Consider the following 26,363-nt stretch of genomic DNA (forward strand, 5'->3'; position numbering starts at 1 on the left):
ACAACATAGGAGTGAAGGAACCACAAATAATAAAGCTACCGGTTCAGAAGACAACTGCGCATCCTCAGGGTTAAAGTGTCCCAAAGTGCACGCCAAGATCTTTTAAATTTACGTCCATGCAAGGAGTCCAAGTCCTGGATCTGGACCTGCTCTAGCTTGAGTAAAGTCAACATCTGCATCCTCCACTGTGTAAGTGAGGGAGGACTCTGGAGGAGCCAGTTAAGCAAGATCACATTTTTCCCCATCAAAATTGCCCTCCTCAGAAAGGATCGATAGCCCCTCGGCGTGGGAGTCTGCAAGGAAGGAAGATCACATTTGAAATTATATATCACATACCGTTTTAACAAAAAAGTACTTTTTTACAATTCTTAATTTAGGCCTATTGCTCATGTTATACCTTGCTGGATATAGTGTGGGCATGTCCAGGCGTACATTCAGGGCAGGTTGCATAACATCCATGGAAATGACGCAGTCTGGGCATGCTTGTACATGGGCTTGGTTGATAAATTAATAGAGCATACAAAACCATGACGTGCAACATGTCACTGAAGATGCACTTTCTACATTCGCACTTGGACTTCTGCCCCACAAATCTTGGTCCAGTCAGCGATGAATATGGCAAAAGGTACAACAGGACATTGCCACTATGGAAAAAGATCCCTGGGCAACTGGAATCCATCCATGCTGGCTGACTATTGTTGGACACTGCGACGAGATGCACCGGACACTGAGTACAAACGAAAATCAGCAGGAAAATACTTTTAGCCATGATGAACTATCACAGCGTATCAGAAACTGCATTAAAACATGTTATAGTCCAGTGGTTCCCAACCCTGTCCTGGAGGACCACCAGGCTAATCGGGTTTTCAGGCTAGCCCTAATGAATATGCATGGAGCAGATTTGCATGCTTGTCACTTCCATTATATGCAAATCTCTCTCATGCATATTCATTAGGGCTAGCCTGAAAACCCGATTGGCCTGGTGGTCCTCCAGGATAGGGTTGGGAACCACTGTTATAGTCAATTAAAGATACCATCGTGTTTCTCAAAATTCCTATGTGATACAGTGGGTGGGAGATTATATTTGTATTCATTTTGAAGGGGTCTTTCATAATTACCAGTTTGTTTTAAGGAAGCAAATCTTTAGAAAAAAAATGTTGCCAGTGAAATCAGCTTATGGTTTAATGAAGTAATTTGGCCTATTTTAATCTATTAGGTCTCTGCATTCTTTTTCTTCTTTTTTTAATTCCCTTTACCCCTCTCAGACCTTTCCAGAAGGATTTCTATAGAACCCAACTGACCACCAGTCTCACCATAACATAAAATGTAATATATGAATATTTCAAAATCTTGAAATTGCTTAGCCACCATTAGCAATTCAACATGAGCGTTCAGAAAGCATCCACAAAGATAAGCTAATAGGCAATATAGCTTACTTGGAATGCATTAGTCATGAAGGAAGATTGGTTCCTGAAGAAGCTCCTAGAAAAGTGAAACGTAAGCTCCGTTGAACCTCCAGTCTTAATTTCCAGCTAAGTGTTTTTTTTCCATACATTAAAAATATAGTGTGTGGTATTGTAATTACAATTTGATTAAGCAATATAAAAACATTTTTTTAAGCCTAACGATAATTCACACGTAGAGGACTGCATAACTTCATTCTAACGTGCAGCACCCATGAGCACTTGAAGTCTTTTTCCACTCGTGACAGAAATCTTTAAAGAAACTCCGAGTGAGTGAAAATTGTATGTAGATATATGAATATTTAACTTGCACTGGCTGTATGACCAGTTCACTAGGAATGCTGCCATTTTTCAAAAACTATACTTACAAATGGATGGGTTCAGCCTGAAAATGTCTACCTTGAAGTCATTATCAAGTCAGAAATTTAGACATTTTTCTACTTTGATTATAGCTGTGAAATAGACTATTTTGAGATGTTTTTTGCAAAATGTCCCAAATTGGACTTACTGTAGATGTCATATTTAAAATGCATTCTGCACTTCATTTTCAGAAGATTCTTCTTTAAGATGAGACAACTGAGGACAATAAGACCAGGCCCAAGATTCTTCTTTAAGATGAGACAACTGAGGACAATAAGACCAGGCCTGACCTTACCAGCTTTAGGACAGTAGCACAATCTATTCTAATACCATACTTGGACTTTTGCAACTCATTGTGGCATTACAGGAAAGGAATGCAAGAAGCTTCAACTACTACAAAACACAGCTGCAAAACTACTTCTCAAAAAGAACCGATACAAGAAGGCAAGTCCACTACTAGAACAACTATACTGGCTGCCAATGAAAAAAGAAGAATCCAGTTCAAGAGCGCCTGCATGGTACACAAAACGATCTATGGAGAGAACTCAGAGGGACTAAAGGCTGCGGCTCACTGGTTGAGCTGCTGCCTCTACACCCAGAGGTTGTGAGATCAAATCCCAGTGCTGCTCCTTGTGACCATGGGCAAGTCATTTAATCCTCCAATGCCCACTTCTTTGAAATACTAAAGCAACAAAAAGACAGTATACAAGTCCCCATTCCCTTTCCCTCACATGCTGCAAACTATCCTTCCTATCTCCTCAGCAAGTACAGCAAAAGAAGATATTCTAAACTGCCTTCAAATATCAGGGACCTCTCATTTGGAACAAACTGCCAGTACACCTAAGACAACCCATCAACTGCCTTGAATTCCAGAAGAAACTAAAGACATGCATTTTTCTTTTTCATTAAAGTCACTTTCTTACCCTTCACACCTCCTTCCTAAACCAATGCTCCTGCTAACAATGTAACTTAAGAACTTGATCTAAATCCTTTTGTAAACCGCATAGATTCCTTGCAGCAAATTGTGGAATAAAAGGCACTGTATTGTATTGTATTGTTGTTGTGTACATTGTATAGCCCTGCACATAATTTTAGCCAGATTCAGGGAAGACATTTTTCAGAGATTCAATTTATGCTTTTAGGATGGAACTCTTTAAAGTGATACCCAGACATACTTAACATGCATCATATTCATCAATAATTGGTAGGTTCTATTCTATAAGGTAGTATCTAAATATTATAGCGCATAACTGAAGCAAGGGGTATATACTGTATATAGCAGAGCAAGGGTGAGCCATGGATGTTTCTCCAAATGATGCAAGTAATTTTATAGAATAATATCAGTTACACTCATCAGTTATTCACACCTGCTATTGTCATGGTGCAAGTGGTCATGCCTACACTGAGGTATATTGGCACACAGATGCTGTTATAGAATTCACATCCAGTGCATGGCATTGGCACACCTAAATGGAGGCACTAATTTATAGAATTGTTTCCTAGCTAATTAGCTTGGAGAAGTTATTTTCCCACTCTCTCCTGAGCTCTGATTTATAGTTCTTGAACCAATTAGAAGGCTAAACACATAATTAGCTAGTAATTAGCTCTTAAGAACTTGTCTGAGAAATTCTTAGAGGTAACCTATCAATTACAACCTTGCAAAATAATAATAAAAATGAAATATTACTATAACCTAACATATAACTAGCAATCTTAGGGGAATTTAGAATATATATTCCAACTCCCATAGCAACTTAAGAAAGAAATCATCAATATTAAGATGCTGGCAGCTGTCCAGCAGCAAGAAGGAGGCTATCCAGTCTTTTGCACTGAGTGTCACATGTTTGATCATCTCCCAATTGGTGAGAGGTCTTATGTGTGTACACGGTGTAAAGAGCTCCTAGCACTCAGGGAATGGGCCCGATCTGAGACTAGAGTAGCAGCCTTGGAGGAGCTGAAGGAGACAGAGAGAGATACGTAGAGGAGACCTAAAGGGATGTTGTAGAAAAATTCCACCTCCAGTCTGGCAGCCTCTGCGCTGCCTCGGAGTAGGGAGATCTTCTTATAGGAGAGCATCACCCTGGTGAAGTAGGAGACAACCCTGTAGCCTGGACCTTCCCACCAGGGGATACACTGAGGATGTGTCTTCAGGGACTTCTGCCCAAGAGGAAAGGGTTAGGACGGACGTTATGGTGGGAGATTTGATCATTAGAAATGTAAATAGCTGGGTGTCTGGTGGACGTGAGGATGCTTGGTTACTTGCCTGCCTGGTGGCAGACCTCACGCGTCACTTAGATAAGAATTTAGACAGTGCTGGGGAGGAAACTGATGTCTTGGTGCATGTGGGTACCAATGACATAGTAACTTTACCCTCTTCCATGTCCAGCAAGCCTCCCATTCTCTCCTCCTCTGTCCAGAATCTTCCCCCCACCCTCCTCCATCTAGTATCTTCCCTCTTTCTGTTAGTGTTTCCCCTCCCCCTTCCTTTCCCATCCATGTTTTCAGCATCTCCCTCTCTCTATCTCCTCCTAACTGCCAGTAATATGGGAAAAATAAATTCTCCAAGCATCTCTCCCTTTTTCTCCCTTTTCCCTCCACATCCATCATTCCTCCCCTCTTTCTCTCTCCTCCTTTGTCCAGCATCTGTTCTCCAGCTCCCTATGTTCCTGAGTCTGGCATCATCTCGTCTCAATTCCTACCTCCCATGACCAGCATCTGCACTTTATTCTCATTCCTTCCAATGTCCAGCATTAAATTCCCATTTTCCTTTGTATCCTTGTTTCCTATGCCTCTGTGTTCAACATCTTCCTATGCACTTCTCATGCCCACTTTCTCTCTTCCATCTTCATATGAATTCCCTCCGTGTTTAGTTTCTTCCTTTCATCTCCCTATATCCTGTTATATTCAGAATCTCCCAATACCCACCTCTCCACCATCTGCAATCTACTGATCTGTTCTCATATTTTGAATCTGCACTTTTTCCTCATCTCTTTCTATTTACCTCTCCGTGTCCATGTCCAGCATTTTCCTCCACCTCCCTATTTTCTCATTGTATTCCACATCTAAATACCTATCAATATCTATCTAAACAACCTGTCTAACAACTCCTTCTATTCTCCCTATGTCCAGTATCTTCCCTCCCACTCTCTCCTGTGTCGCCAGGTCCATCTCTCCTGCTCTCTTTCCTTCATCTGTTCCTCCTCCCTTTCCTTGTTCCAACTTCTCTCCCTTTCTCTCTTCAACTCTCCCCTCTGCCCCTGGGTCCAAAATTTTTTCCCCTCTCTTCCCTTCTTCCTTCCATATCCAGGTCAAACATTCTCCCTCTCTCAACCCCCATTCTTGCCTAGGGTCCAACAGCCCACCTTCTTTTAAAACCCCCATATGTGATAAGGCAGTTCCCTTCTCTTTCAAATGCCTCCCATGGCTTGGCAGCTCCCTCTCTATCAAACCTCCTTCCTCACATTGTCCTACTGCTCTGCTTCTCTTTACTCCCCCCCCCCCAACTCCCTCTCTTTCAAATTATTCCTCACCTGCAGTCCAACCACTCCTTCCTCTTGTTGTCCAGCAGCTCCCTGGCCTCTCTTACACTTTCCACACCCACTATCAGCAGTTCCTCTCCCCAACCTCCTCCCCACATGTTCTGTCAGCTTTTTCTCTCTCCTAATATACATTTAAACTCCTCTTTCTCTCTTCAAGAGGTGGCTAGAAGCATTAATGTTTCACATAATGCTGACAATTCTGCCATTCTTCCTCCCCTGCACAAACAGGAATTTAAGTCAGAGAAAGTGGATGCAGAAATGGCAATATCATTATCTGAATTGCTAACACTGCCGACCAACTCTAGAGCAGAGAAAGCTATGGTTAAAGGTAGATCAGGGGAGAGGGTTGTGCGAGGGAATCTGCCAGACTAGGGAGGAGGAGGAGGAGGGGAGGAGTGTGTGGAACAGTCTCCCGGAAGAAGTGGTGGAGACAGAGACTGTGTATGAATTCAAGAAGGCGTGGGATAGGCACATGGGATCTCTTAAGAGAGAGGAAGAGATAATGGTTACTGTGGCTGGGCAGACTAGATGGGCCATTTGGCCTTTATTTGCCATTATGTTTCTCTGTTTCTATCTTTTGAAAATAAGACCAGCAGAGCTATGAGAACTTTATGCAATATTTTGTTTCACATGAGAAGCAGAGTCTGCATTATTGAGAAAACCACTAGCAATGAGTCAGTGCAATATGACCTGGAGTGTTTAAGGATGGTAGGGGGAGGTGGGCCACTGCCACTTAATGTCTCACTAGATGATCCATGATCTTTAACCTTCGGTTTGCAATTAACCTTAACTAGTACAGAAAAATGTGCTGCTCTTTTATGAGAACGCTGACTGGAAGGAGCAAACCTGTGTTTATTCAATTTCTATTAAATATTCATTTTGTATGTGTGATATTGGTATCTCTATAATAAAAAAAGAGCTCCTATTGAAGTTTATATGAATTCTCAATAATATCATTTTTTCTTTTCTGTAACATCTATAACTGTATTTGCATCTTGTTGATATCACCTAGATATTATGGCTCAAGCTAAATTCTAACCTATTTCAAACAGATTGTTTTCTTGAGACTGGACATGCCAAAACAAGTGAGAAGTGAATTTTATCCTGGCATCTTGCTACGAACCCACCCTCCCTCTTCGACTGCTCCCTTTATGCAGGGTGCAGGTAATAAGCAGTTTCATCAATGTAAAACCTGTTTGAATAACTATTAAATGTTGCTGCTCAGGGAAAAATCCTGAGTCTAAATGCTGGGAACACTAAAGTGGTGTAATAATGTTTGCAGAGATTATCCTTAATTGATAAACTTAAATGATAAACAAGTATGGCCTTTTTTAAAAAAAAAACCTCCCATTCCTTAATTTACTTTATATTTCACAGTGGTCGGGTCTTCCCTCCTTTCTATTTTCTGTAATGAAAAGTCATGGGAAGAGCTTGGATCCTGGTTTAGCTTAAACAGGCCTAGCTGATAGTTTTGTTCAGTTTTCTGTGTTAGAGTTAGCCCCTCTTGTATACAAATCAGAGGGTTGATATTTCAAGCCATTTATCCCATTGTCTTTAGGAGTTAACCAGATAAAATAGGTCATCATGATATTTGGTAACCACTGACCAGTTAACTTTTAGTCAGACAACTTGATGACTGACCACAGTTTAGCTAGTTGATAGAGGGAGGACCTTTTAGCACAAATATTAAGTTGGACTATATAAACAGTGAGGGCTTGATTCTCTTTAGGATGCCGATCGCGTGTTAATCGTGCATCGGCATCCTAAAGAGAATCGCGTCAGTATCGCTGAACAGATGCCTTATATGTAGGCCATCATTCTGCAGGCTTACATTTAAGGCATCTGTCTCGGGCCTATGCACACCCATGCCCACTTCCGGGTGAAACAACGCCCATGCCCTGCCCAAAGGTGCGCTTAACCATCCTTATGTGTCTCTGTAGATGTGCTACAGATGCCTACAATGTAGGCGTCCTTCTGCAAACATTTTTTTTTTTTTTTTTAATATTCATCCTGATTGGCTGCCAGATAGCAGTAGGACCCCTATCACTACCTGCAATTGGGATGTTCATTTTAAAAATCAGGCCCTTAGTATACATCTTTATTTGATTAACTTTAGCAATATTCAGGAGCCACATAACCAGTTATGTGGCTAAATATCCAATTAACTGGATATTTTGTTGGTGTTTAATTGGATGAGATGCCACTGAAAAATGATTTTAAGATTTTACTTAGCTACTTTTTCTATCTTATCTCAGTTTGATCTATCCTCACCCTTTGATTTGGTAGATCATACCATATTATTAGTACTAATTATTTATACTGCAGATATTGGAGGCAATAGGTATAACAAGGAGAGTTTATAATTTTGAGGGCGGATTTTTGCAAGATAGGAAATACAGAGTAAAATCTTGAGCAGGAATATCAGTGAACTAGTCTTAATTCTTTTTTTTTTTTTAATCTGTCTTTCCTGTATTTCAAATTGCCAATGCTTCCATTATTAAAAAAAAAAAAAAAAAAAGTAAACTCAATTTGGCCCTATGTATCATATATATTTAGTTAGATTGTGAGCCTTCGGGACAGTAAGGGAATTTTTCAAGTACCTTTCTTATTTCTAATCTTAATGTATATTTTCTGTAAACCGCTTAGAACCTAACGGATGTAGCGGTATATAAGAAATAAATTACATTACATTACATATATATATTTTTTTCCAGGCCCTAACTGTTTATATAGTCCAACTTAATATTTGTGCTAAAAAGTCCTCCCTCTATCAACTGGCTCAACTGTGGTCAGTCATCAAGTTGTCTGACTAAAAGTTAACTGGTCAGTGGTTGCCAAATATTATGATGACCTATTTTATCTGGTTAACTCCTGAAGGTAATGGGATAAATGGCTAATTCTTGCAGAGTGTCCCAGGGCTCTCTCCTATCCCCAATGTTATTCAATTTGTATCATTGAATGTGCTAGCTATAACTTTTTTTTAGATACTCTGATGACCTTATTCTCCTACTGCCAGTTGAGCAACCCTTAGATAATGTAATTAAGACATTAAGGGCTCCTTTTACAAAGGTGCGTTAGGGCCTTAACGCGCAGAATAGCGCACGCTACAATGCCGCACATGCTAGCCGCTACCGCCTCCTTTTAAGCAGGCAGTAATTTTTCGGCTAGCGCACCTTAGTAAAAGGAGCCCTAAAAGACGGTTTTGAAATAATGGGCAATTGGATGAAGACCCACAAATTAAAACAATACAGAAAAAAACAAATTTTACTGATGGATGGAGATAAACTACCTTCTGCCGTTAGACTTATGATCAGTGCTGTAACCTACCTTTTACCCCCTCTTTTACTAAGCTGCGTTAGCGTTTTTAGCGCACACAGAATTTTAGAGCGTGCTAAACCCGCGCTATGCAGCTAGAACTAATGCCAGCTCAATGCTGGCGTTAGTGTCTGGCACCTGCGGCAATTTAGCACACGCTAAGCATGCGCTAAAACGGCTAGTGCAACTCTGTAAAAGGAGCCCTAAGGTGAGCTAAGCATTTTAGCATGCATTTAGCGTACGCTAAATCAATGCGTAAGCTAACCGCTAACGTGTCCATAGGATAACATGCACGCGTTAGTGTTTAACACATGATAAGCATGCGCTATTTATCACGTGCTAAAAAACATAGCGCACCTTAGTAAAAGAGGGGGTTAGTTTCCTCCTTAAAATTACTAGGGATCAGAGTGGATAGAGGTTGCACTTTTCAACTGCAAGTTAATAAATCGGTTCAAAAATCCTTTTTTTTTTTAGTTCAATTATTTTTATTAATTAATTTTATAAGATAAATGAACAAAATGTAGAAATATTAAGGCCCCCTTTTACAAAGGCATGCTAAGCGTTTTAACGTGGATTTAGCACATGCTAAATCAACACGTGCGCTAACTGCTAACACGTCCATAGGATAACATGCACGCATTAGCATTTAGCGCCTGTTTAGCGCACGCTAAAAAAGCTTAGCGCACCTTTGTAAAAGAGGGGGTAAATCAAAAATCCTTTCTGATGATGCAAAACTTAAGAACCGTTCATAAATATTTTGAAGTGCCTCATTTTCATCTCTTTGTTCAGGCCCAGATTCTGGGAATGTTGGATTATTGCAATATCCTATATTTCAGAAACAAAAAAGTGGGAATGACCAAGATGCTTTCGTAAGGGACCTTTATTGATAGAGAATCTCTCAATGAAAAGACTCGACTCATTGAGAGATTCTCTATCAATAAAGGTCCCATATGGAAGCATCTTGTTCATTCCTACTTTTTTTGTGATTTGCATCTTTGTGGGGTCCTTATGTCACTCCCTTATGTGGAATATCCTGTATTTACCATGCGAAACAGCTATGATAAAACAGAGACTATACAAAACATGGCTTTAGAACTGATTTTTTTTCTCTGAACAAATATGACCATATATCAAAATTTAATCTCAAAGTACATTGACTTCCTGTTCAAGCTTGAATTTTAAATATAATTTAAATAAATTATTATATAAAGTTCTACCTGGATCTGCACATACTTACCTGTACTGACTGAATTGTCAGATCAAGGAGAATTCAGAACTTTTTTTTTTACTTATCCCCCAATTAAGGGAACAAAGAGATTGAAATTGATAGAAGATTTATGGGTATTTCAAGCAGCAAAATTGGATACAGAAATTATTAATGTACTTTTCAAAATCCCAGATTACAGAGTTTTCCAGAGGGAAATAAAAACAATGTTATTTCAGAAATACATTAACTTATGTTAAATCAAGGGTTATTTAACTGTAATGTGTTTAAAAAAAAAAAATCTGCGATGTTTATTATCTATAACGTCAGGAAATATCCAGTTTTTTACTCTTTATTGTATTTTACCTAAAACTGGTCTGCCATTATTTATAATTCCTAGATTTGTAGCACTGTTCAGTGCTTAAAATTTCTCACAAAAGGGGAAAAAGCCAAAGGAACATAAGAACATAAGAAGTTGCCTCCGTTGGGTCAGACTAGGGGTCCATCGCGCCCAGCAGTCTGCTCCCGCGGCGGCCCATCAGGTCCATGACCTGTAAGTGATCCTTTGACTAAAACCTTTCAATTCCCATTATTCTTCTATCTATACCCTTTTAAGATCCTATCTCTACCTTTATTTATATCCCTCAATCCCCGTATCCTTCAAGAACTTGTCCAATCCCTCTTTGAATCCCCTTAATGTACTCTGTCCTATCACAGCCTCCGGAAGCGCATTCCAGGTGTCCACCACCCTCTGAGTGAAGAAAAATTTCCTAGCATTGGTTCTAAACCTGTCCCCTTTCAATTTCTCTGAGTGCCCCCTTGTTCTTGTAGTTCCCAATAGGCTGAAGAATCTGTCCCTTTCCACTTTCTCTATGCCCTTCATGATCTTGTAAGTCTCTATCATATCTCCTCTGAGTCTCTGCTTTTCCAGGTGAAGAGACCCAGCCTTTCTAGCCTCTCAGTGTATGAAAGGTTTTCCATACCTTTTATCATTCTTGTCGCTCTTCTTTGAACCCTCTCAAGTATCTCCATGTCCTTCTTCAGGTACGGCGACCAATATTGGACACAGTACTCCAGATGTGGTCGCACCATCGCGCGATACAGCGGCATGATTACTTCCTTCGTTCTGGTTGTAATACCCTTTTTAATAATACCCAACATTCTGTTTGACATCTTTGAGGCTCCTACGCATTGTGCCGTTGACTTCATTGTTGTGTCCACCAGCACACCCAAGTCTTTTTCAAGGTTATTTCCCTCTAGTACTAATCCCCCCATTTGGTAGCTGAACATCGGGTTCTTTTTCCCTATATGCATGACCTTGCATTTCCCTACATTGAAGCCTTCAGGGGACTATATTGAAAAATAAAACAAAACGTTTTTGAAAACTCTTTTCTTTCCTACTTAGGTAGATAAATTATGAAGTGCCCCTTGTATTCTAAACAGCTTTGGTGCTGTTGAGATGTAAGGCAGTATGCCAAATGTTGGAATAAACTAAACTAAATACATGGATAATTTTTGAGGTATAAATTTATTTCTTTTATTAATATGTGTTGTACTGCCTATCTAAAGAATCTATGTGGGTTGCAATCATTTAAAGGGGGACTAAACAACATGAACATAAAAATAAGAGGAAATCAGTTTTGGGAGGTCTAAGTTACAGAGAAACATGAAAACATGATGACAGATAAAGGCCAAATGGCCTATCCAGTCTGTCCATCCACAGCATCCACTATTTTCTCCTCTCCCCCCCTCCCCAATTTGGCCCTCTTTTATGAAGCTGCATTAGGCTTTTTTATCATCAGCTGTGACGATATTAGCTCCGACACTAATAGGAATTCTTTGAGCACCAGAGCTTTTACCACTGCGGCCTGCAATAAAAAAAAAACCTAACGCAGATTCATAAAGGGGGAAGGGAGTTATTTGTTAATTTATAAAGTGATGATCTTTTAGAGAGAGGAAGAGATAATGATTACTGTGGATGGAAGACACAGTCTTTGTCTCTACCACCTCTACCAGGAGACTATTCCACACATCTGCCACCCTTTCTGTAAAAAAGTATTTCCTTGGATTACTCCTGAGCCTATCACCTCTTAATTTCATCCTATGCCCTCTCATGCCTTTCCAATGAAGGAGACTTACCTCTTGCACATTTATGCCACATAGGTTTTTAAACATCTCTATCATATCTCCCCTCTTCTGCCTTTCCTCCAAAGTTTACATATTGAGATCTTTAAGCATGTCCCCATATGCCCCTTTGACAAAGACCACCAACTATTTTAGTAGCCTTCCTCTGGACCAACTCCATTCTGTTTATATCTTTTTGTAACCAGTGGTTACAAAGAATGAAATTTTTTAAAAGGCTTCTTAAAATTTTATCCAGCAATATACCGGTAACACTGTAAACGTGTAGACATGAACTTTCTATAGAATCTCAATGCATGAAGCTGATTGGCAGTACAAGTCAAGAAAGCTTGCTGCAAGTTACAGTTGGAGAGTAACTGCCACAGTGAAGGAGAGAGGGACCATTTGAGTTGCTGCAGTTTGACTGACTGAATATTTGAGTGAAAAGTGGGAATTTATGGTATATGTGAGAATAGATGACTGCAAAATAAAGTCTGTGTTCATGTAGTGTGAGTGAGACACTTTGGAGTATTGCTCTTGAAGCTCACAGCAGGTGGGGGAGATCTAAGGATAGATTGAGGTTTCCCGAAGAAGTGCAGAACTTCCAACAAAAGTATTTAAGAACCTAAGGAAAGTTTATTAAAACATTTGCTGTTTACTTTAAGTTTTACCTGTCTCTCTCAGAGTTGAGGGATGGAATTAAAGGAAATTAATACAACATCACTGTGGTGAAAGATAAAAGAGTTTATAATTGTTACTCAGTTGTTTGAAAAGAACCTTAGTATTAGAGGTTACTGAAACCTCAACAGCTTCACTGTGAAGGTTCTCTTAGGGACTAGAAACAAATATGTGAAAGTGGCTCTGGATCTTTAAAAGAGAAAAGAAAAACCCAATTTTCTATACATTTTTTCTATAGAAGTATGAAACTGTGAGTGCTTGTTTGTGGGTTCCAGAGCAATTGAAGCCAGCAGCACTGTAGGGATAGGGAAAATAAGATAGAGTAGCTAGGATCTTCAAGAAAGGGAAAATGTACTTTTATTTTATATTATTCAAGCAAGAATTTCACTATTTAGGCTTTCCTGACAGGTTACTTATCCAGTGAATTCACAAAGGGGGATCATTTATTTAAGATAGGTTTAGGGTGAAGATCAAGAGGAGCAAATCAGCTCAAAAAAGGAGAAGCACTAAAGAAATTCAAGCAAGCGGGAAGACTTCTAGATTTAAGATTTATGGGACTGATGATTTAAAACAGTGTTTTTTACCTTGGTCCTGGAGTATCCCCTTGGCAGTCAGGTTTTCAGGATATCCACAATGAATATGCATGAAAGAAATCTGCATATAATGAAGGCAGTGCATGCAAATTTCTTTCATGCATATTCATTGTGGATATCCTGAAAACCTGACTGCCAAGGGGGTACTCCAGGACCGAGTTGAGAAACACTGACTTAAAAGACTTCTCATAAAGCTGGGGTTAGCCCATGCATATACAGTGTCGGACATCTCTGTCTGCAAGCACTTTTGAAATTTAGATTCACTTTGTACTAAGTGCTCCTTTTACTAAGGTGCGCTAGCGTTTTTAGCATGCGCTAAAGATTAGCGCGTGCTAACCACGCGCTAAATGAAAAATACTAACGCAAGCTCTATGGAGGCATTAGCGTTTAGCACATGCGGTATTGTAGCGTGCACTAAGCGCGCGCTAAAACGTTTAGCGCGCCTTTGTAAAAGGACCCCAAAGTGTTTCTTATGAAAATAAATTTTGTCACTTTAGTAGCAAAATGAACATTGTTCAAGCTTTCTGCTGTTAGACTGTAACACTGGCCAGCAGAGAATATGTTTTAGAAATATATATTTATATATTTTTTAAACTATTTATTTGAAACAATTTAGGGCTCCTTTTACATAGATGGATTAGGGCCTTTAACGCGCAGAATAGCGCACGCTAGCCGCTACCGCCTCCTCTTGAGCAGGCGGTAGTTTTTCGGGTAGCGCGTGCTAATCCGGTGCGTGCGCTAAAAACGCTAGCCCACCTTTGTAAAAGGAGCCCTTAGAGTCTCTTGACACTTTCGGATTTCCTTAACTGCTTTGAAATTTAAGAATGCAATACATTCTCTCTGCACTTGAATTGTCGTTGATTGCTGTGTTGTGATTCACCTTTGGTCTTTCATACTTGTAATTCCCTAATTTTATTAAAACTTTATTTTACCCGTTTTCATTAAAAGTTTAGGTGATGTTTAAATTTTCATGTAAACCTGGCTCTTTTTGTTCTGGGGAAATTTCTGCTGACTGACTACAAGGATTTGCAGAACAAGTGGGTATTTTCCTCAGTGGGGGAGGCAGGTTATATTTTTGAAGGTGCGGTCTCCAGAATTATACACAATATTCTAAATGAGGTCTCACCAGAGTCTTATAAATGGATATCAATACCTCCTTTTTCCTACTGGCCATTCCTCTCCCTGTGCACCCAGAGCAGGATTAATTCGTCGACGGCCCCTAGGCACACAAGTACACTGAGCCCCCTGCCCCTCTGATGCAGCTTCCTGTTTCCGCCTGGGCACATGGTGGGGTGGGGCAGGGCAGGGGGCCCAGTGTACTTGTGTGCCTAGGGGCACTCGACGAATTAATCCTGCCCTGGTTGCCATGGATCTCCAAAACGCTCAGCCAAGTCCATAATTTAGTCCTGAGGGAACACTCTGGTAAAGTACCAGGTTTTCAATGCCTTTCCAAACTTTGAAAGTGAGAGCTTTGATCAAAGTTCAATTGGTAATTCATTCCAGTGTGGGGGGCCATGCCACTAAAACAATATTGCCGAGAAATGTCTAACCAAACGTGATGATGTGAGGGAAAAAAATAAGAAATGCACCTTTGACAGTCTTAATGCACATGCTGGTTGAGTGTGCTACTAGTGAACTGTGAAAAAATGGTGATGGGACGAAAGCGCACAAGACAATCGCGCGTGGACAAAAACGCTAAGACAAATGTGCATAGGATGTCAGCGCGCTGGATTAAAAGCTAACTTTAAAGCGCTTTGGGGGGGGAATCCCCCACTTTACTTAGCAGAGTTGCCACTGCCATTGGGTGGGGTGGGGGGAGAAGCCCCCACCCCACTTATAGAGGAAACTGTAATTTCCCCCAAATCACTGGAAAAAATAACACTTTCCTCTATAATGGGAGAGTTTCTTACCCCCAAACCCCCCAACACTTCCAAGTAAAATCATAGGGTTCCCCTTGAAGCACCTTTTAATCCAGCGTGCTGACATCCTACGTGCATTTGTCTTAGCGTTTTTGTCCTCGCACAATTGTCTCGCACGCTTTCGTCTATGAACCGAAAAAAACAATAAGATACCTTGAATAGAAAGTGTTGTGGGTAATTGGGAAGAGCTTAATGGAATATGAAAAGCAAAAGGAAACCAGTGTTCTTACATTTATAATAAAGGGGTCATCTATCAATCCACTTTTACTAAGCCTTTTACTAAGACAGACTAAATGTGCCGATGCTCATAGAATTTCTACGAGCGTCGGAGTGGTATCAGAGCATTTAGCACTCCAGGCCATGGTAGAAATTTCTAACGCAGCTTTAGTGAAGGGGTGTGTGTCTGGAATTTTTGGCTTTTTACAACAGTTTTACTGTGGTGTTATGCACTAATTGAAATTGGCAGAGTTGGCACGAAGGAAAGCCTCGGTAAACTGAGTTACAGTAGTCCAGGGGTGAAAGAACAAAAGAACGAATAAGATGTAAAGCCCAGCCTTCTCCAGTATGAGGTAAACTGCATGCAGTTGCCTCAGAGTAAAGAAAGGTCTTTAATTACATTAGAAATGTGATGATCAAATGTTAAATATTTGCTGTGCCACTCCAATTACTGTGACAGAATTATGAAAAAAAAAAAAAAAAGTATTGAGAAATTCTTGTATTGTAGGAGAACAATGCGCTTTTGGAGATGAGCCAGATTAGAATAATAGTTTAACTCTTGGCAGGATTCCATTTCAAGCCATTATATGCTAACCATTCAGCAACAGAGCCCAAGTATTGAAGAAAAAGTGCACTTTGATCTACTGGCAATGGCCATTATAGAACCAAAATTATTCATTCAAAAATGAGGTGGGGTTTGAGGCATTATGTGAGCTGCGCCGTTTGGGCATATAAATCCTCTGATCACCAAGTTTCACCCAAATTCAGCACCAAACATGTTTACGCCTAGGTCTCAAATAAGTGCATGCATTTTTGCATCACATGTACTTTTATTTGGGTAACTGGAGTAGAGGCATAGCCTAGTGGTTTGTGTAGCAATCTGAGAATAAGAAGAACTATGTTCAGTTTCCACTGCAGCTCCTTTGATTGTTACCACAGAAAGTTGGTATGTCAAATTGATTATATAAGGGGCATGTATATGACAGCAGATAAAGGCAGAATGCTCTATCCAATCTGTCTAATAGTTTACATACATTATAAATTAATGATTAAATTGTCTTTTCTTTCGATATTTCTGAGCCATAGACTGTAATGTCTGCCCAGCACCATCCTCATGTTCCAAATTACTGGAGTGTCAGTCGAAGCTCTTCCAGCCCATCCTAAACCGAATTGCCGAATATGGGACACAGGCCATGCAAGTCTGCCCAGTACCGGCTTTAGTTCTTCAATTTGTACCATTCATTTTCTGATTAGAGATCCTCTGTGTTCATTCCGTGCTTTTTTGAATTCTGTTACCGTTTTCCTCTCCACCATCTGCCTAGGGAGGGGATTCCAGACATCCACCACCCTCTCCATGAAAAAGTATTTCCCTAACGTTACTCCTAAGTCTACCACCCCACAATCACAACCCTCTAGTTTTACCATTTTCCCTTTTCTGAATACTTCTCAAATATTCTGCATATATATATGAAAAAGCCTTTATAAAATGATAACCGAGAAATCTAAATTAAATACCTAGATATCCCCCATAAATAACAGATTTATACATCTAATCTGGCCATATATTCAGGAGTAGTGCCTCAGGAGTCCTTTTACAAAGTTGTGGTAAACACTAGCATGTGTTTGTCATGGTTGTAAAGGGATTACCATGGAGCCTGCTAGATGTCACCATGAAGAAACAGGAGATGCTACCTTCTCAAGGTCGAAAGACAAGAAAGACAGTGAAGGTGACTTTAGGTGCTCAATTTCTTTATTAAATCTATTTGGACTCGACACGTAAGTGTTTCGGCCCTAAGGCCTGCTTCAGGAGTCTACAGAATAAAATGAACAAACTTAAACAAAACAACATCAAAATTTAAAAAAATTTAAATACTGATGTTTTAAATATTGGCTTATTATAAGCATTTATGTTGTTTTACATTTTAATGCTATTTTGTTTAAGTTTGTTCATTTTAATCTGTAGATTCCTGGAGCAGGCCATAGGGCCGAAACACATACGTGTCGAGCCCAAATAGATTTAATAAAGAAATTGAGCACCTAAGGTCACTTTCACTGTCTTTCTTGCCTGCTGAGGTGTCCTGTGGTAATTTTGCAAAGGGCCATGCCTAGGGGGTTGAAAGTGAGCATTTCTGCACTATTCAGTCAATACATCTGCATTCCTATGTGCTAATTGATTAGCATGTGAGCTTTACTGCCTACAAAATAGTCCTCCCCTTTTACAAAGCCATGGTAGCGGCTGCCGCAGCAGTAACTGCCTCAAACCCCTTAGGGATTTAAAGGGCTTTAGGGTTTTTACCGCGTTTTTGCTACACGGCAGCCGCTAGCATGTCTTTGTAAAAGAGGGGGAGTGTGTGGCCAATAATTTGGCAAATGGAAAATCAGCCATTTTCTGACTGAGCTAAAAATGGTCTTAGCGTGTGGGACAGACCCACGTAAGAGTTTGCTAAGGCCACTTTTTAGCACAGCTTTAGTGAAAGGACCCCTAAATGAGGAGAAATGCTTGAATATATATTTACTTTGAAGGCATCTGCGTTAGATGTTTCAAATTATACATTGTTGGCCTCATCTTTTGCCATGCTGATGAGGTAGATTATTACTAGAGAATGACACAGGGACAAATTTGTCCCCGCAGGAACTCAATTTCCCTGTACCATCTGAGGTAGATAGGCCGCTGTCTAGGCCTACCTCGGTAATGAGACCTCGAACGCTATATACTGGTTTCAATAAGTATATATTTATTTAGTCAATCAATAACAGCTTACAAGTATAGATCATATAGTATATAGCGTAACAGAAGGTGATGACCTCTAGGCCCAGAGGTCCTCCGATGTCTGTTCTGACCTCTCCCTTCTAAAGGCCTGGTTTTTATACATTTCTTAGTGGCCAACACCACGTTGGTTTACATCACATGATACATCCTTATTGGTTATTTACTTATGCATTACTGCCTAACTACATTCATTTATTGGCTATTCTCACCTACGTCATGTTATATGTTTTACTCTGTTTTCCGTAAAACCTACCTTTTCCCCAAAATGCCTGTTTCCCCACCATATTAGTATTTCCGAGCACAAGCCCCCCTCCCAACTTTAAACATCTCTGATACTTTCTATTAGATGATATTTCTTATGAATTCTTCCTTCTGAGAATTCTGTCTTCTGACCACAGTCTGTTTATCTCTTTATGGTATCTGGCTGGGTGGGCCTTGGTGTAAAACCACAGCTAGCCCACAGCCTCAGGACCTGTTGCTTTTTCTCTAGTTTTATTCCTACAGTAGCTAATTGAACTCATAAAACAGTGTATTTCTCCATCTTTGCATGTTCTTCAGTTAATGGTGAAATATCTTTCCATAGTTAATCTACTGTTTCTATCATCTGCAGAGATAGATAAGGTAGATGTCAGTTGCAGGGGCCGAGAGCAGATTTTTCTGTAAAGAGAAAAGTGATCTTTGTCTTCCTTTCATCCCCCTTCACCTGTCTAATGTCAGGACTTTCCGGGATGTATCCATGCTTTATTCTCTCTCACATCCCCACAAGTTTTGTTGCTGTCCCTGCCCCCATTCCTGTAAGCACTGCCTTAACCACACAAGCCTCAAACACTTATGATTTTAAAGTGTTTGAGGCTTATGCAGATGAGGACAGAGCTTAGACATTGGTGGAATGAGGCATTATGACATCACAATCTGAGCTCTAGAATTTGCTACTTATGATTTTGAGGCTTGTGCAGATGAGGACAGAGCTTGCAGGAATGGGGCAGGGACAGGAAAAAAACTCATCGGCATGGGACGGAAAAATGTGTCCCTGTGTCATTCTGTAATTATTACAACTCCCGTCTACACAGTCTTCCAAACAATCATATAAGGAGACTACAATTATTGCAGTAAAGTTATTGTATGGTAAAGAAATTTGTTCATGTTATTCTCGTTCTTATAGGGCAGGGGTGTCCAATGTCGGTCCTCGAGGGCCGCAGTCCAGTCGGATTTTCAGGATTTCCCCAATGAATATACATGAGGTCTATTTGCATGCACTGCTTTCATTGTATGCTAATAGATCTCATGCATATTCATTGGGGAAATCCTGTAAACCCGACTGGATTGCGGCCCTCGAGGACTGACATTGGACACCCCTGTTATAGGGGAACATTGGTTATCTGAATATGCCTTACAGTTTCTCCTTTAAAATTCTTATCCTCACTCATCAGCCTCTCCATACTGATATTCCATCTTTTCTATTTAGCCTCCTTGTACCATATATTCTTAACCAATCTTTTTGACCTGAGAATAAAGGTTTTCTGGTTGTTCCCTCTCATGGTTATTAGCGGTATATAAGAATTAAATTAAATTAAATTAAATTAAATCTACAAGTCCGTTTACATTTTGCAAAACATTCCTGCTGTACGAGTGGGGTCGTAGCACCTACCCTTTGAAATTCTCTTCTTCTACTATTACTACGTATCACTCATATAGCGCTGAAAAGCGTACGCAACGCTGTACATTTTGACATTCATTGACAGTCCCTGCTCTGAAGAGCTTACAATCTAACTTGTACAGACAGACATGACATATAGGGTTGGGGAGGCAGAACCCAAGTTGAAAGGTGTTAGGAGTTGAAAGCACTCTCAAAGAGGTGGGCTTTTAACTAGGCCTTGAACACTGCCAGAGACTGAGCCTTAGGATATTCATTCTAAACACTCTTTTCAACAATTTAAGCCAGCTCTAAAAATATATTTCTTTAAACAGGCCTTTCCCACTGGCTGACTTATTACCTGTTTCCTCCTGAGGTGGGCATGACCCTTCATAGAAGCTGTTCACCCCTATTTATCCTTCTCTTCCTTTTGTATCTTAGGTAAATTTGCACCTCTTATAATCATTCCTTGTGACCTAGGCCTCCTAACTAATCTCTTCTCTCACTATATACCTTTAAAATTATTATACACTTCTTAGTGTTTTCAAAAATGTAATACTTACTCCATCTTGGCATCCTAAGCCCTCCACATATTCTTCTCACTATATCCTTTAACCTTCATTGGAATTCCTTTCTCTCCCAATTCCTGTAAACTGTGCCGAGCTCTACGATTGTGGAGAAGATCCGGTATACAAACCTAAGGTTTAATTTAGTTTAGTTTAGAGAGGAATTATTATTCATGGTATATCAAATAAATTTGAAATGTAAAGAAAAATATTGAATCCATATCTAGCATAGCAGCAAAACTGCAGATTTGGGCTGCTCCATCAGCACAGCTGTAAAGTGAAGTGCTTGAGTGCTTTGCCTGAGTCCCAGCTGATCTCCTTTCAACAGGCAGTCAACAGCTGAACTTGGACCATTAAAAAGGTCCGAGTATGATCTTTTTATAGGAAAGAGGAGGAAAATCCAAAACAATTTTGAAATGCAATAAAAAAAATTGTGACACCCCTCTCTATCCCGTCTCCAAATATGGGGATTGGGTGTAAGCTTCAAAAATTTACATCATCACACCCACCGATTCTCCTCCCTCCTCCATGTCTAGAAATCTGTGCAATGTGATCAACAAGGTGATTTGGTTGTTAACACTGAATCTGAATTTCCTCCTCCAACAAATGTGCGGGTCAGCCTAAAGGGCCTCTCTCTGATGAATCTGAAAGTTGTGTTTGGAGTCATGCCAGTTATCTGTTTCAGCACTGCATGTAATTTTTGTGTCACAGCAGCAACTTTCAGTCAGAGCCATATGGGCTGAATTCAGTGAATGGCACTCAACATTCAAAAATCAGTGCAGAATAGTAAAGAGTGTTCCAGGATGGACATCCTCTATAGAACAGTGCATAGTGCCAGAATCCACATTCAGTTTTGGGTGCTAGGATTTACAGTTTACACCAACTGAAACCAGGTATAAATTCTGGCATGCACTATTCTATAACACTGTACACATCTTAAGAATGCATATAGAATTTGCACTTAGAGAATATCATTCCAGTGCTTAACTTTAGGCAATCTGTACAGAATTACCCCTTATGAGGATGATGTTATAAAGAAAGCACAGTCACCGCCTAGCATGCTGAGGATATCATGGTAGAAATTTAATACAAAAAAACCTCATATCAGTCATTACAAACAAATCCTCAATGCGTGTAATGTTAATATGTGTCAGGCACATGAGTAAAAAATTTGACCATAATATCTAAAAAAAATTTTGTAATGGTATAAGTATAACCTCAGGACCTGATTCTGTATAGGAAGCCCGGCCTCAGCAGCCACCTAAGTGGTTTTTGAGAATTGATGGACAGACGCCTAACTCCACCTAATCACCACGATTCTCTAACTGGCATCCATGACACAGGCACAGGTTATAGAATCACAATGCCACTGAGCTGATGGCCGCAAGGGAATCTCCATGTTGCGATCAGTTTAGTGGCTGCAGCAGGGAACTCGTTCCCCCCCTGATGTTGGCCAGCAGGAGGGATGCCCACTCCCTTCAGCCGGAACCCCCCAAAGCCCTCCACCAACTGTTCAAAGCAAGAGGACTGCCCAGTTACTCCTGTTGCAATGGCAAACTCTCCCAACACCATCCAGGGCTGGAGGGATGTCCACTCTCTCCTGCCGCTGGCCCTATCATCCCCCAAACACCACCAAATACTCCCCAACTCTACCCCAACACTCCTCGACTCTACCCCTGACACTCTCTGACACCCCAACATCCCTCTGACACTCTCCCAACTCCACCCTGACACCCCAAAAACCCTCTGACACCCCAAGATCCCCCTGACACTCACTGACTCCACCCTGACAACTCCCCAAGATCCCCAAGATCCCCCTGATATCCCCAAAACCCCACTGAACACCCCCTGTACCTTTATCTGATGGCCAGTAGATAATTCCCTGGAGCATATCATTAGAACCTCATGTTGGATCACCAATTCCAGACCTCAACCCCAAATTACTCTTTCACTAGCTGGGAAACCTATTCCTTTAGTAAGTACATTTAAATATTTGGGGATTATCAGCTTTCTTTTAATGATCAGATTTCAGAAATTACCAAAAAAGGTTTTTATACTTAAAGGTTGTTATACTCTCATAGACTATACTTTGAGGAATCAGCATTTCATACACTTACCCATGCATTTCTAATATCATGTTTAGACTATTGCAACATTGCTTATGCAGGCACTTCTAAGATGAATGTGAGGTATCTATAAATATTACAAAATACAGCTCTGAAGATGTTGGGAAATAATAAAAAAAAATTGACCATGTTACTCCCCTTTATATACATTATCATTGGTTCCTGATTACTTATAGAATTCTATTCAAAACATTGACTTTAACCCATAAGGCACTGTCAAACACCTGATACATACAATTTAAAAAAAAAAAAAGGCCAGGTAGGAATCAACAAGATCCAAAGCTTTTTATTACTTAGCACCAGCATTATGAAATCAATTGCTCAAATTCATTAAATTAAAGGAGAATTATAAAAGAAAAGCTCTAAAATACTTTTGAAGACCTATTTTTTTCCAACAAGCATTCAATATAGAGATTTCACAAGATGGTCACATCTATTGATACATGTCTAGGGCGCCACTGACTGGTTCAGAGGAATATAGTAGAGGCACATTTACACTTAAAGAAAATTTTAGCTCGGTATTTGTGGCTTGAGGCCTTTTAATAAATTAATTTTATGGAGGTCTTTTCTACTAATTTTAAGGAGCTCCTTTCTTTATATTTTGACTGTAATCACTTGGATCTGTTGTAAGCTAAAGCAGGTTATCAAATTTTAATACACATAGGTCTCCATTTACTAAGGTGCCCTAGCGGTTTTAGCTCACGCTACAATGCTGCACAAGCTAAATGCTAACGCCTCCATAGAGCTTTCGTTAGTATTTTTCATTTAGCGCGCGGTTAGCACGTGCTAATCTTTAGCGCGCGCTATAAACGCTAGCGCACCTTAGTAAAAGGAACCCATAGTAATAGAAGTACTGCGAGAGGCAGCTGGTAGATAATGAAGGGGTTCTTCTCTGCTGAGTTCAAAAGAACCCCTACTGTCCCTTTTTTTTGGTGCTCATACAGGGAGGGGAACAGTGTTCTTTTTAAGTTGCACTAAACATCCAGTATCTGAATTTTACTCAGAGTAGCTATAAACTACACACAAATAAGTAGGGTAAGCATGCAGAGTACGAGTCATGGAATTCTTTCCAACTTCCCTGTGAGTGTGTGCATGTCTGTAAAGTGAGATAATAGAAAATTACCTCACACAAAGTGAGGTAATAGAACATTTTCGTCCACGTCAACTCAGTTCTCTGCGAAGAATACGTTTTGCTTACATCAACTCGATCTTTAGAGGGAAGATTACACCAGGTCTTGTCACATTATTATGACCACTTGCTAATATCCAGAAAAACCTCTTCTGGTAGCATTGATAACAACCATGTACCATGGGGGTGACTCAGTAAAATGCTAGGTGGTTGCTAGAGGTATATGGACCATGCAGACTGCAGTGCGTCCGTCGGTTGCTGACATGTGCGTGATGGTGGATCCAGTCATCGAACATGTCAATCGAGGTGGTCCCAAATGCGCTCGATTGGGTTAAGGTCTGGGGAATTTGGACACTAGGGAAGTAGCTGGAAGTCTTGGTCATGCTCTGCAAATTATTTGCAAACAATTCTGGCAGTATGACATGTCACATTGTCCTATAGAAAGATCCCATTGGCCATAGGGAAGGCCGTCAATACATATGGGTGTACTTTATTGGTAAGGTTGGAGAGATATCCATATCAGTTGAGAGTGCCTTCCAGAGGTATAAAGGATCCTAGACAATACCAATAAAATATTCCACAGACCATAATGCTACCGCCACCAGCTTGTGCACATTTAACAATAGTTGCTGGGTGTTTGTTCTTGGTAGTTTCACGCCTGACACGCCAACATCTATCCGTTTGATGGAGCTCAAAATGTGATTCATCGAAAAAAGCAGCCTCTGGCAGTTGGTGCAAGTCCAATGTCAGTACTCCTCTGCAAATTGCAGCTGTTTTTTTGCAATGAACCCTCATGAGCATGGGTGCAGCCACCAGCCATCCGCTTCGGAGCCACAATCGCAACAGGGTTCGCTGCACAGTCATTCTGGACACACATCTGGAAACCCTCTGGTTTGTTTGGATGGTGAGTTGCTCTACGCTAGTGTGCTGATTGGCCTGCACCAACTTGCACAGTGGAAGTTCACCTCTCGCATCGATGGCTCATGCTGCCCCACGTACCAAGTCAGGTCATCGAAAAGGTTTCATTTGTCCACTCATACTAAACTGTAACCACAGCAGCCCATGAACAGTTCACAAACTCCACCGTTTCCAAAATGCTGCTGCCCTTGTCTCGGTAGCCGATGATCATGCCTTTTTCAACGTCTGATAAATCACGCTTTTCCCCCATGACAGCCATGGTTGCTGTATTGGCAACTTCCTGATATCCCACCTTAAATACCCATGAAGTCTGCGTGTGACATGTGCATTCAAGTGACATGCAGACTTCATGGGCATTTAAGGTGGGATGTCAGGAAGTTGCCAATACAGCATCCTTCATGTCGGAGGTAGGTGGTGGTCATAATAATGCGACTCAACCATCAGTGGTGTAGCGAGGATGAGAGGCATCCAGGATGGTAGTGCCCCCCTTCGTCTCCACCCCCCCACTCCCCCTGCCACACATGTGCCCCCTTCCCTTTCCCCGTACCTCTAGTTGTTCACCGCTGCAAGCAACAAGAACTTCAACTTGCTCCTCGCGACCCCATTGTCTCTTCCTCTGATATCACTTCCTATGCACAGTGCCAGGAAGTGACATCAGCAGGAGAGATGCCACAGTCGTGAGGAGCACGTTAAATTTGTTGCTCATGATGGTGAATAACTAAAGGTACATGGGAAGGGAATGGAAAGTACGTGTCTGGTGAGTCAAGGAGTGGGAAGAGGTGGGGCAGGGAGGAGGAGGGGTGCCTGAACCCTCACCAATATGGCACCCAAGGCGGACCCCCCCCCCTTACCCTCCTCTTACTAGGCCACTGTCAACCGTGTATAATTGTTCTGTAACTGCTTAACACAAGAACATAGGATCTTTAAGGAAGAGGAAGGGATAGTAGATGCAATGGATAGGCCCAGCCACTAGGGTTTTTCTTTTTTTCAGAGGATGCTCAAAGATACTGAGTACTGGCACCTTTTCTATTGCCTGCTAAAATTGACTCATTGTCCCTAAGTATTAATGAAAGAGCTCAGATGCACACCAGTTCTGCCTTTTTATAGAATCTATGGGGCTTGTCTATTATGGGGTGGGTCCTTCGGTGATCACCCCACTCCTGGCATTTGAGTGCTGGCACCTTTTTTTGTTAGAAAAAAATGCACTGGGTAGGTCTATGGTCTTTAATCTGACATCATTTCTATTTTTCTCTGTTACACATTAGTGAAATGGGTCTTTAATATAAGAAAAAGATGTACATACTTTCCACATATTTCTAAACTAGGCTAAGCACCCTTGCTCTAAAACACCCTAAATTACTCAATTAATCTGAAAATGTAAGGAGAAAAGAAAAGAAAAAAATATTGTTAGCATTTTAAATACCCTAAGTTACCCAATTGCTCTGAAAATGTAAGGAGAGGAAAAAAATCCACTGTTTAACATTTTATTTCACGTTTATTTTGTGAGAGAATAAATCTTGATTAATAACATTGTTTTCCATCTGATAAGCATACCGGATGAATATTTAGCTAAGATGGCTGGCTAAATGCCTTTTTATACTTTGGGGTTCTTTGTGGGATTAACTTGCTAGTTAGTTCCAGAGAGTTGCTCTTTGAGGAAATACAGTTCATGTTTACCTTTCTAAGGAAACCTGTTCGTCTTTAGTCCCCCTCGGGTAGCTCTGAGCCAGAGAGATGCATGCACACACACACAGCCTGGAGCGTGGGAGTGCTCAGTAGGCTGGACAGAGCTGAGCTCGAGTCCAGCTGCAGT

At 40.6% G+C, this 26,363-nt stretch overlaps 1 long non-coding RNA gene across 2 annotated transcripts; it reads right to left on the bottom strand.

The window, feature by feature from the left end:
- LOC117362521 lies at window positions 1–26,362 on the bottom strand. 2 transcript variants are annotated; one of them, XR_004539907.1, is made up of 4 exons: window positions 26,228–26,362; window positions 20,375–20,508; window positions 1,437–1,482; window positions 1–293 (listed from the first exon to the last, which is right to left on the bottom strand). It is a non-coding gene; the product is annotated as an uncharacterized LOC117362521 (long non-coding RNA). The 2 variants fall into 2 exon arrangements; XR_004539908.1 differs by lacking the exon at window positions 1,437–1,482.
- Window position 26,363: the final 1 nt, after the last annotated feature.

Source organism: Geotrypetes seraphini, chromosome 6 (genome assembly GCF_902459505.1).
Source record: "Geotrypetes seraphini chromosome 6, aGeoSer1.1, whole genome shotgun sequence".
Taxonomy (NCBI): Eukaryota; Metazoa; Chordata; class Amphibia; order Gymnophiona; family Dermophiidae; genus Geotrypetes; species Geotrypetes seraphini.